The sequence below is a fragment of the Pyrus communis genome, chromosome 14, assembly GCF_963583255.1.
Source record: "Pyrus communis chromosome 14, drPyrComm1.1, whole genome shotgun sequence".
Classification (NCBI taxonomy): domain Eukaryota; kingdom Viridiplantae; phylum Streptophyta; class Magnoliopsida; order Rosales; family Rosaceae; genus Pyrus; species Pyrus communis.
The window spans coordinates 18,320,990-18,334,585 of record NC_084816.1 but is presented as its reverse complement, the minus strand read 5'-3'; positions in this window follow the sequence as shown (position 1 = coordinate 18,334,585).

Genomic DNA, 13,596 nt, shown 5'->3' with positions numbered 1-13,596 from the left:
AAATCTTATCCACTCGGATTCCGTTGAGAGGTCCAGAATCCCTTCTACTCCGTGATTCCGTTGAGTGGTCCGGAATCGTATTCTAATTTGGATTCCGTTGAGCGGTCTGGAATCCCACTTGGTGTTTTGGTTCCGTTGAGTGGTCTGGAACTTGATGTTGATCGATTTAGTTAAGTGGTCCGAAATCGCATCATTTGACTTGTTCGTTACTTGGATTTGATTTCAGCTTCAGAGTTGTAGGCTTCGGCCGAACTGTGTCGCTCTAACCCTGCATTTCGATGTATTGTATGTGTTATTGACTGCTGTGATTATTGAATGGTGTTTGAAAGCATGTGTATGTGTGAATGGCAAGATGACTAGAGAATATTATTGTGCTTTTTTTAATGTTCCTTAAGATGTTGCATACCTGAATCGTTGTATTATGTTGAGACATAGTGATTTATGTGATGATTGTTCGAGTGCAGTGAAAGACGAACTACGAATGGCTTGATCCCTGTTTAGGGTATATAGACGAGGATGTTAGATGCAGCCATAAATATATGAATAATTATTACGCAGTTAGATCTCCAGTTGTGCTTTGCCCATATCTCGAAGACGGGGTATGTTAGAGTTACGGGTATTTGGTGATGTCACATGCCGATCCTAAACGTATGTAGGGATTGAGGCGTGACAATTTAACATAAATTGAGAAGTATGCTTGACGAAGTTAGGGAGGTCAATTGTATTCTAAAAAATGAAAGGGTTTCATGTAGAGCGAGAAATTGTGCAGGATAGATTTGTATGTTAATTTGAAGGTCCTTTGAATGTTGCATACCCTCTTCTATTTGTAGGAGCGATTTCACCTGGTGCTGAAGTAGAGTCTCACTCAGATTGTATTTCCTCGGCACTCATTGACCCAGACTATCGGATAAACCTGATTCAATTACTCCTACTAGACTTATGACTCTGAACCTTGTACTTTCTTCATAATTAATTCATTCCTTATTCTAATCAAATTTGCACCTAAATCCTCGAATATTATGAATCCTCATAATGTTTTCCTAATTCTCAAAGACTCCTAAATAAACTAGAATTTAGCTTAATTTAATCTTGATCCTCAAGGAATCCAACAAGATTGATTCAAATTCAGCTAACCCTCATTGGGCTGGCTTCCATCCAAATAAACCTGAGAATTAAGAATTTGTCCAATTCTGAGCCAAGCTCATAATCAAACTCGGCCCAAACCCATTATCTTAGGTCTAAACACTATCATTTAGTTACTAATAGTGTTCTAAAAAATGGCCTAGGTGGTGGTAACCCGAGGCGTTTTCTTGCAAATCGGTTGGAAAAATTGGCTAGGCTCTAGGCGGGCTAGGCGGTTTTTTTTTTTTTTTGTTGTTTAACTTTGCCTAGCTTTGTAACTTTGCAAGTATCTTACATTACTATATTTCCTTATTTTCCTCCTATATTTCATTTTATGTGGTTTTAAATTGTGAACTTGTTGTACATGTGTCATCCTACAATACTCCTCACTATGGTTATATGGCATATATGCTTAATGTGTTTTTAAATTTTGGACTTGTTGGATACTCTTTTTGCATTTTATCATTATTTTATTATCTTATCCGAGGGTTTCATACAAGTATAATTCTTTGTAAGTGTCAATATGCACTTATTTACAAGATATATAACAAATTTACCTAAATCCGCCTAGGCGCCCACCACGACCCCACCTAGCCACCTAGGTATAAAACTTAAAACTCAGGTTCTTCACTTTGATTGCATACCCTTCAACTGAGGGATGCTTGTATTTATAACATCAACTAGATTACATCAGAGGGTTTGAAAACCCTATTTACAAGGAACTTTGAAATTCAAAAGATATAAACTGAAATCAGCATATTACAAGTATTTGAAAAAATAAATCCTATAAACTAGAAAGACCAATCTGATAGAAGTTCTAAACCCAATTGAACTCTTCAAAGCACGCTGGCAATTACTACCTTTTAACTTCGTTTAACAGCCCCCCGCAAGCTGACAGGTTGTGGAACAACTGGAAGCTTGGACACAAGGAACTTAAACTGCAATGAAGACAAACCTTTAGTGAAAATATCAGCACGCTGGTCCTGGGAACAAACATAGTTAACTAACAACTGACCACGAACAACCTTCTCACGAACATAATGATAATCAACCTCTAGATGCTTAGTTCTGGAGTGGAACACTGGATTTAATGCAAGCGCAATAGAAGAAACGTTGTCACACCAGATCGTGGGTTGCACCAAATGCAAGTGCAAGTCCTTAAACAAAGACCTTAACCACGACAATTCAGTGGCAATATAAGCTAACTACCTATACTCCACTTCTGCGCTAGATCTTGAGACTATTTTTTGCTTCTTCGAACTCCAGGAAACAAGATTCGAGCCTAAATAAATATAGAAGCCACCTATGGAGTGGCGAGTATCAGGATTACCAGCATAATCAACATCTGAATATGCAGTCAACATGGCAGTCCCAGGTTTGTACAGTAAACCATGATGACATGTGGCCTTCAAGTAACGAAGAATCCTTTTGACTGCCATCCAGTGAGTGTTTTTCGAAGAGTGCATGAACTGACATACCTAATTAACAGCGTACAATAAATCCGGCCGGGTAATGGTGAGATACTGTAGTGCACCAACAATATTACGGTACATATCTGGATGTTCATATGGATCTCCAACATAAGCACTAAGCTTCTGACCAGAGGAAGTAAGAGTTGAAATTGGCTTTGCTTCAGTGAATTTCGTACAGGTCAGTAAATCCAAGGCATACTTGGACTGACTGAGATGCATGGAATCCCCATTATACATGACTTCGATTCGCAGAAAATAACTTAGTGGCCCTAAATCCTTCATTGAAAACAAGTTGCCAAGTTTCTTAATCAAGTGATCCATTTGGCGAGGATTGTTCCCTCTGATTAAAATGTCATCTACATAGATCAGGAAGAATAAGATACAGACCATGTTGATTGAAGACAAATAAACTGTAATCACATGTAGACTCTTCGAATCCCAGTTGAAGCAAAAAGTCTGAGAAACGTTGGAACCAAGCCCTAGGTGCTTGTTTTAAACTGTAAATAGAGCGTTGCAACTTACAAACATGACTGGGAAATTGCTTATCAACAAACCCCGAGGGTTGACGCATGAAAACCTGTTCATGCAAATAACCATGCAAAAATACATTTTGGACATCCAGTTGCCTCACAAGCCACTTCTTCGAAACTGCAAGACTAAGAGCAAGTCTGATGGTGCTATGTTCAACCACGGGACTGAAGGTCTCAGTGTAATCCACACCAGCCTTTTGATGAAAACCATTGGCCACTAATCGAGCTTTATGACGCTCAATAGTGCCATCTCCTCGTCTCTTGAGTTTGAACACCCACTTACTTGGAAGCAAATTCATATCAAGATGATATGGAACTAGAGTCCATGTTCCACATCGCTGTAATGCATTAAATTCCTACACCATAGCATCCCTCCACTCCAGATGCTTAATGGCCTAACTGAAATAGGTAGGTTCAAGAGAAGAGTTGTCAATCGTAACATGTATAGCATACTTGAGATCTGGTTTGTGAACCCCTGACTTAGATCGTGTGGTTATACGATGTTCTGTGGCATTGGTAGTATTTGTAGGCCCTGGCAATGGTTCTGGGGTCACTGATGCTTACTCATTTAACGTTGGTAAGACTCCTACATGCAATATAGGTTCTATAGGTGGGATGGGATAATTAGGAGAAGTCATAGGATTAGGTTGGGAGTCGTGGGAATGTATGGAATTTAAGTTAGAAGACGGGATTTAGTGCACGGGTAAATTGGTGGGACTAGGAATGGATGAGGCTAGCAAGGTTTCTTGACGCATAAGTATACTAGAGGAACTAGGATTGGAGGATAGTAATGGATGAAATGTAAAAAGTAATTGGGGTAAATGATTGTTACCTGTTGATTCAACACTTTCATAAGAAGATGTGAGTCCCTGGAAAGGGAAAAAGTCCTCATCGCATAGGACATGGCGAGACAAATAAACTCGTCTCGTGGACAAATCCAAGCATTTATATCCTTGATGGTTCAATGAATACCCAAGAAAAATACATGACTTTGACTTTTGTTGCAACTTATTTTGAGTGTAAGGTGTTAACCATGGAAAACATCGACAACCAAAAATTTTTAACGTATGATAATTAGGTTTTCATTGGAACAATTTTTCAAAGGGTAATGTGTTGGAACAGGTTGGCAAACAGTTTATCAAATATGTAGCAGTTTGGCACGCATCAAACCAAAACTTGTTAGGCATATGAGACTGGGAAAGCATAACAATACTAGTTTCAACAATGTGTCGATGTTTTCGTTCTGCCAATCCATTTTGTTCAGGGTGTTTGGGACAGGAAAAACGTTGTGAAATCCCATGTTTTGCCAGAAAGTTTTGAAAGACATGACTTTTGTATTCACCGCCTTCATCACATTGAAGGGTTTTAATTGAGCAATCAAACATGTTCTCAACTTTAGCTTTAAACTTGACAAATATTTCAAAGACTTCCGATTTTTGTTTCATAGGAAAAATCCAAGAATATCGCGAATAATCATCCACAAATAACAAGTAATAACGAAAGCCTTCATTAGAACTAACTGGAGAACACCACAGATCAAAATGTAAAAGTTGCAAAAGAAATTGCGAAACAGACTCAGACACATTGAAAGGTAACCTAGTACTCTTTCCTAAAGGACATGACTCACAATAGGGTACATCAAGGATACCATGAATTGGTACCAACTTATTCAAAATTAAAAGATTTATTATGGGTTTGGCAGGATAACCAAGACGAGCATGCCACTTCTGAACTGAAACTCTAGTTCCCACGAATGCAGAAACGGGATACTTGATTTGTCCACCGCCACTTGGAAATAGGTATAACCCATTCTCACATTTCCCTCGGAAAAGCGTCTTCCGTGTCTTGAGGTCCTTAACAATAAAGAAATATGGAAAGATTAACAAGTAACAATCATTGTCTAAGGTGAACTTATAAGCAGAAATAATATTGGTGGCGGTAGTAGAGCAATGAAGGATATCACATAAAGCAAATGAACAAGCATTGGTTTCAAGTTGATTGGAACCATAGTGAGCAATAGAAATACTAGAGTTATTATCTACACCTCCCACTCCATCATTACCATGGTACTTCTTGGGATTAACCAGATTTTGAAGTTCTGGAGTAAATGTGCATTGGCACCTGTATCGAAGAGCCAAACACCATTCTGCTGCTTGTTGAGTGTAATGGGTGAGGACGTCATTGTCGAGAGACGTTTGGCAGGAATTCTACCTTCAAAGGCAACATTCATGCCCTGGTAACAGTTAAGGGCAGGATGCCTAGGTTTGCCACAAATTTGACAAATAATTCGATCACCATAAGGAACTGACCTTTCTCCATTACCTTGAACATTACGTTGAGAGTTGTTGTTACGGGGGTTGTTGTAGCCCCTTGCAGCAGTACCCCGATTTGAGGAAAAAGTACCTCGTGATCCACCACGAGAACGGCCACCACCACAGCCTCGTGCAGCAATGAACGCATTGATTGTAGTCCTCTCTACCAAAGGAACAGTTTGATCCGCCATTCTTCTTTTTGGAGTTAACAAAAGTGCTTTAAGAGTGGGATACGGTATAAGATTGTCACGGGCTTGTGCAGCACTCACAGTCATCTCAAAGGTTGGTCCAAGATTATTCAACACAATCTGGACAAGTTCTTCATCATTCACAGGTTGCCCAGCGAGAGCAAGATTGTCAGTTATCACATTCATGCGATCCAGGTAATCCGCCACAGATAGATCACCTTCTTTTGTCTGCAACAACTCATTTCTCAGAAACAAAATTCTATTTTAAGAAGTGGATGCATACCTTTGGTCAAGAGCTTCACAGGTAGCTCGAGCAGTGCGTTTACTTGCCACCATAGATAAGACAGAAGTAGTCAGCGAATCATTTATCCAACTGAGGATCATTTGATCTTGTTGGACCCAAGTAGTGTATGCTTGGTTCACAGTAGTTGAGCCAGTCATATGTTTTGGAGGACACAGTAGCGTGCCATCAACGTATCCCATGAGGTCTCTACTTTTTAGGATAGGGAGTATTTGAGCCAACCACAGTAGGTAGTTGGTCTTATCAAGCTTGATATTGACGACAATGGAGAAAGAATGGATAATGTTTTATTGGGTGGGTAAGGTGGGTGAATCAGTGGAAACATTATTTGCAACCATGGAAGCGAGTGTGGGAAGAACTAGAAACTAGGATCGTAGTTGTCGTTAGACAAAAATTGCTCTAGAAACCATATAAAACTTAAAACTCAGGTTCTTCACTTTGATTGCATACCTTTCAACTGAGGGATGCTTGTATTTATAACATCAACTAGATTACATCAGAGGGTTTGAAAACCCTATTTACAAGGAACTTTGAAATTCAAAAGATACAAACTGAAATTAGCAGATTACAAGTATTTGAAAAAATACATCCTATAAACTAGGAGGACCAATCTGATAGAAGTTCTAAACCCAATTGAACTCCTCAAAGCACGCTAGCAGTTATTGCCTTTTGACTTCATCTAACACTAGGCACTAGGCACCAACCTACCAACCCGTCATCCGACTAGCACCTAGCATTTTTTAGAACCTTGGTTGCTAACATAAGAATCATCTGCCCATTTATTCTTTAAAACGATTAATAGGTCAAAATTTGCAAACAATAATTATTCCCTAAAAATGACTAACAGATCATAATTAAATCCTTAAACAAGAAAAGAAAACGATGTTAATCTTTATATAAGTAATATTTTTGTTTGTCGTGTTATATTGTCAATTAACTAGAATTGCTTGTTTGAAAGGAAACATACATCTTACTATAAACAATGACAACATATGAGATTACGAGATTGTTTAGAATTACTAGCATAAGAGATTGTTTAGAATTACGAGATTAGAATTTGGAAATTACTTTAGGGTACATTGCCTATGCTAACATTTAATTACTAACATAAGAGCTCAATCATCTACTCCATTTATTCTTATGATAAAATGAAAACTTAGCTTGATTTTATCTGATTTAAAGCATTATTATTTTCTTTTGTTTACGAGAAACATAAGAAAAGTGGAAATCGAATACATAAACTCACTCAGTTACTGACGGAATATTGTCTTAAACCCGCTTGAGCATAAACCCCTCACGCTCAGTCTTGTTTGGCTCAAGTGCATGCCTTCATTCTCCATGTTTTCTTAGCAAAGGGGGAGACAGAAGGCAATGTTTTAGGGTGGAAACAAATAGTGCATTAAAACCACATGTAATATGCTGATATAATCGCATGGAAAGTTGGAAACTTTAGTATTGCATTTGTTGATGGAGTCCGTGAATATGTATGCAGTTACGTAGGTGTGTTTCGAAACCTAAACGACTTCAGTTCAGATAACGCACTGTGCAACTCTCACATCGGCCCACGAGTGGGCAAAGGTATTCGGACTTGGTTTGGTGAGGCCCCCACATCACTTGTACCAATTGGGATTGAGTTGATTGACGGTGACCTGGGGTCAGATGCCCTTGGATTCGTACGCATGCTTTTTACCATACAGTCATGCTGATAACTCAATTTTTTAGTTTACATTTTTAAATTATATGATACGTTAGTAATAAGAAATAAAAATATTAATTCATACTTTAATAATAATTTAATTATTAATGTATGCAGGGTCGGTTCTAAAATTTTGATCATACTAGGCAAGCCTTCTGATTGAGGCCCTACAGTACACTGACACCTAACATTTTATACATTAATATGTAGAAAAGTATTTGCTAAATACATGAAAAAATCTTTCTACATCAAATACTAGTAAAAATTAATACAAAGGCCAAAAATAAAAATAAAAATTCTTATTAGACTAGGTTTTCTAATTTTATTTGAATATTTTTGTTAAGAGTTCTGGGCTATAGTGTGGCCATTTTAGTTAATACAAAATTAATTAAAATATAAAACAACTTCTTTGAGTTTTGAATCGGGGACAATGAGCAACCATCACGCCTTAACGACCATGCCGACATGCTTTCTGTGCCATATATCTATCTTACTTTTATAATATTTATAACACAAATAGATATAATACAAAATTTTTGCGCCCAAAAAATCGGAGACTCTAGGCAGTCGTATTGTTTGAATACCCTCAGGGGTTGGCCCTGGTCATATGATTTACAAAAATTCATCTAAATAACAATGAAATCCCTAGTATTATCTGAAATTTTTCTCTAACATATGTGGCGACTATTAAAGTTAGACGTAGCAGTGTGCATGTTTGGATTGGTTTCACCTTTAAATTGCAACCTTATCAAATCCCTGTTAAGCCTTGTTGTTTGGTTTTTTTAGGTTTTTTCTTTTTTTTTTCTCCATATACAGTATACTGACATGAAGATGGTGAGAGCCTGAAGTTGTTAACTTGTGATCCTCTTTAATTTACTCGCTTTGATGGTCAATAATTAAATATAAATATATGAAAAGTAAAAAGAGGTGTGTAGATAATGGATAGCACCACCTTTTATTACCATATCTCTGTTGAACGGTTTGGTTTGAGAATCTAGGCTGTTTTTGGGCAAGAGAACCATGTCTCCCCCCCCCCCCCCCCCCCACCCCCCAAAAAACAAAAGTAATGTAGCCCAATTCGCTGCACATTTTTTAGATTTTCATTCTTAGAACTTGCATTTGTGCATTTTTCAAATCTGACATTCATGTTACACCTTAAAATGCTGAGAAAAAAAAATCATTAAATGTTGTTTTTTGGTATAAATGATATTCTACACCAAGTTTCTCTAGTAAAAAGAGAGGAAGATTTTGAATCAGAACAAAGTGAATTTAAAAAAAAAAAAAAAAAAAGCCAGTCTAATCATCAAGATAATTCACGACCTGCATCTCATCACATGCTTCTTATTTCTTGTTGTCTTATGAAGTCAAGTCTCGAATCTAAACCATCTTAACAATTTCAAGTATCAGAGGAGAAATTGTTCTTTGGATTCCCTATTGCCAACAGCCTAAGTACATATAGAATATAGTTGACCTATATAAAAGGATTTGGATCCTTTCCTGAGCCCAAGGAGAGGATCCTCCTGACCAAAAAACTTAGATAGTTGGATGAAAATCCAACGGCTATAATTATTATAATTGTAAAAGAACCTCCCTGTTTGTAGACGTTGAATTTTCATCAAGCAGCCCAAATTATTTGGTTAAAAAAATCCTCTCCTTAAGCTCACGAGAAGATCCAAGGCCTATATAAAAGGGCGAGTATTAGGGTTAAAAATTAAAATAATTGAGTTTCGATCTAACGGCAGCATGAGTCTGCGCCCATCCAGAGCTTAGTTTAGTGCTGTTTTGGCTCGGAACCCGAGGTAGAACTTAAACCCTCCTCCCTGCCCACGTGCGTGCATTCGTCGCCAAGCAAATTTTTGCATGGGATGCAAAAGGCAGGACGTGTAGGTTTGGCCATGGTCGCCACGTGTAGTATGCTGAAGCGGCCACGTGGTGACGCCCTTGGATGCCTTTTTGTGGTACTAAAATATCAAATGCAATAATACGTAAAAACAGAGCAAGTGGATCTGTTACTGTCAAACGAAGCCAGCAAATCCAGCTATTTCACTAAAATAGCAAGTGCAAAAATGCAAAGGCATCACCAAACCCACGAGAAGGTTGCTCTTCACATAAAGTAATTATTTTCGGATCTCTTCTATCAAGGTTACCTGATTAAGTAATCCGAATTTTTGAAATTTCATCTAACAGTTAAAAATTATTATAGCTTTTAAATAATCAAAACAGGTGGGTGGTTGGATGAAATTTCGTAGGTTTGGATCACTTGATCCGATGATCTTAGTAGAAGAGATTCGGATAAGATCTCTTTCCTTGATTCTCAAACGGAATTAGTAATTAATATTTTCATTTTAATTTACCCTCACAAACCATTTATGTTGAAAAATTTGACAAAAACTAAGTCATATTTCTTGAATTGCGGGAATTAGTAAACTTTGTTAAATTTTGACAATTAAATGGAGTCAATTGCAGACAAGAAATGCTATAGTTTGAGTAGCACTCGACATTGACTTGTTGCGGATAGCTCATGTGTGTTTAGTCTACAAAGGGTGTTACTCTTTTTTCTTACACCGGGTTAAAAGACTAGGTAAAGTTTTTTTAACTGAAGCCCACTTTATTGTATTTTATTATTCGTATAGAAGATCGTATCAAAGTATTAGTGGATATTGTATTTTAAAGAAAAAATTTGTGTAAAATAAATGTATACATTTTATGGTTCCATATTATACATTGTACGTTTATACCTTTTAAGTTATTTTTTTAGAGAAATTTAAGCTTTACATTCTCTCTTTTTTCTTTTATTTTCTTAAAAGGGGGCTGTAAATTACATTACCCTTCAATTATATTGAAACTCAATAACACAAAGTAATCTACTTTAATAGTTACTGAGTTACTTTTTCTTCGTCTCAAATTTAAAAAAAAAAAATTAATGAAAATGATTTAAAATTTTTTAGTTTTAACTAAAATGACAAAAATGTGTTGTAAGTGAATAGTACCAAGAATAACTTTTTAGAGTTAAAATGTCATTAACGTTAAAAATGAACAGTATCATAAGTGTTTCATTAAGACTCCTAACTTTAAATGAGTTGTTTATTGGTAATTCAAAAAAGTTATCAAAAGTTGATAAAAAAAATCCTCCCAACGCAACTTATATGGAATCAATTTATTACTCTATTGTGTTTCGATCAAATAATATAATAATATCGTGTGTGATACACTTACACATATCATTTTTTTTTTCTAACAAAACGCCACAATAAAGGTGAAGAACGGAAAGAGATCCTCTCAGGATCTCTTCCACCAAGGCCACCGGATCAAGTGATCCAAGCCTTTGAAATTTCATCCAATGACCCACCTGTTTTGATCCCTTAAACTATAATAATTTTTGACCGTGGATGAAATTTTAAAGGCCCGGATCACTGATCCAGTGGCCTTGGTGAAAGAAATCCAGAGAAGATCTCTTTCCCTTAATCAAATCAATATTCTTCAACTACAACAATTAGTAAATTACACGAGTTAAATATATAGTCACAATTAAAACCACCCAAAAATCAAACTTTGGGCCAAAATATATGAGAAAACAAATTAAATGGAAGGGGCGCCAACCCTGGTCCACTATTTTGATATTTACTGAAGAACATCTAATCATTCAAAGTGGCCTTTTACAAGGAAGCTATACATAATGAGTCCACTTTTATTGTTAGCATTTAGTGAACAAAATATATACGAAACCTTATTTTCTTGACATAACTAAAAGAACAATTACAATATCTTGTGGGCATACATGTAGATTCTATTTGAAGGTCATTTATCATGGAGATAATGCGTTTCTACAAAGATGTTTTCCCCATCAGATGCTTTCCCTATCAATCTCATGAAGGATTCCTCTATCAATCCTATTTGATGCAAAACTTATGGTAGCGGTTGCTTGTGTGGATCTATAAATCTACTTTAAAAAAGATAGTGTATCGAATGATAAAGGATAATGTTTTTTTTTTTTTTTTTTATTTATTTTTTATTTTTTTATAAGCAATATTCTACACTAATTTAAACTAAGAAGAGGAAGAGAGTTTGAACTCGGAATGCAGTAGGTTGAATAAGAAAACCCAATTACACTAATTTAAAGTAAAAAAAGGAAGGCTACATGCACCACTATGGTTGATTTCCGACTCTAGGTGGGCAAAATTCCGGTCAGTTGGGGGACTTTTTTAGGTTTGGGTGGGCAAACCATTGAATGAATCCACCCCTAGATATGGAATAATATTCGAGTACCTCTTCAAAAGAAAATTGTATTAACTTTATAATCGTGTAGTATTCTTGTTGACCCTAAAAATTACAAAGCCTACGTGGCGCGCAGGTCGAGTAACGAATGAGCTAACTACGTAACTCGGTTGATGCGGGGCGTGCCAACTCATCGGCCGAGCTCGGCCGAGGAGTAAAATTTGTTGATGTTGCGTTGAGCGCGTTACTGACTTCTTGATCTTGCGATTGTGGCCGAGGAAGGAACAAGCCTCGGCCTTTGGATTCTCGAGCCTGAAGATAAGGCTGCTAGTTCTTCGAAGTTCAATATCAAATTCGGCTTTCAATATGCCGAATGTAGTAACTTGTAACACCTCACTTCATCGAGAAGGCTAATGAGATGACCTCTGCCAATAAGGATTTGAAAACCCTTCTCGAACGAGACTTGAATAGGTAGCCAGTTGGCCTCGACGCAGTGCTGTTTATCCAAATCGAAGGTGCTCCGGGAACGGCTGATTCTACGACAATAGTGTTGTTTATCCAAACTGAAGATGTTCGCCGGTTGCCTTCATAGTGTTGTTTATCCAAACTAAAGATGTGTTGGCGAAAAAGAAAATAAAAAAAATCTCAAAGTGTTTGAGAGGTTTGCGCAGAGCATTTGTGTGTTGAATTGGAGATCCTTTTTGTCGTTGCCACTGCCTCTATTTATATATTTTGTAATGCTTAGCCACTGAAATAAAGTATTCCAGTTCCATTATAACTCTCAGCGTCAGGATATTGTGATAAAGAACCTTTTTGATAATATCCCTCAAAGTCAAGATTCCTCGGGTCAATGTCGTGTGCTCCTTTCATCTTTGCAAAACGCCAATCTAATCCAAAGATTAGTTATAATATTTAAATGTCGGGGATCTCTGTCATCCAAATTCTATGTACCAATGACATTCCAATTTGCATCATGCATCTTGACTTCAACATTATCCCAAAACCATGCATCTTGACTATCCAAACCTTATCTTAATGCACCATCATCATGTTGCTCAATCTGAAAATAGGAGTCCCAAGTCCAATTGAATTGTACTGCTTGCTCGGAAACTTACTTTGCATCTTATTATCCCGTATAAGAAAATATCAAGATAATTTGTTAAACGATAATTATTATGATACAAATCATAATATTATCTTTCAATAATAACAAAATTATCTTCACTTTTTATCCGACGGTTGAGAGCTATGCTCACTCAATGACCTTGATTGCACGGGCCGATGGTGTAAATTGGGTCCAAACAATTCTAACAAAAAAAAAAAGGGAGTTTTAACGAAAAGTTCGAGGTACTGTTCACTTTAACGAAAAACCACATTTTTACACTAAAAAGTCAATTCTGATACTATTCACTTTATCCTTTATTTTGTGTTTATCGTTAAAACTTAAAGTTTTCAAGCCATTTTCATTAGTTTTTCTAAAAAAAAAAAAAAGGAGTTTTAACGAAAATCCCATGATATTGTTCACTTTAACGAAAAATCACATTTTTACACTAAAAAGTCAATCATGGTACTATTCATTTTACCCTTTATTTTGTCCTTATCATTAAAACTCAAAGTTTTCAAGCTCTTTTTAAAAAAAAAAAGCAATTTATATTTAGTTAACTTTCACAAAATGTGATCATTTGAGAAAGAAAAGAAAAAAGTGAATCTTTTAGCTAAAAATAAAACATTTTTATACGGCAATTATTTTACTTTTAGTA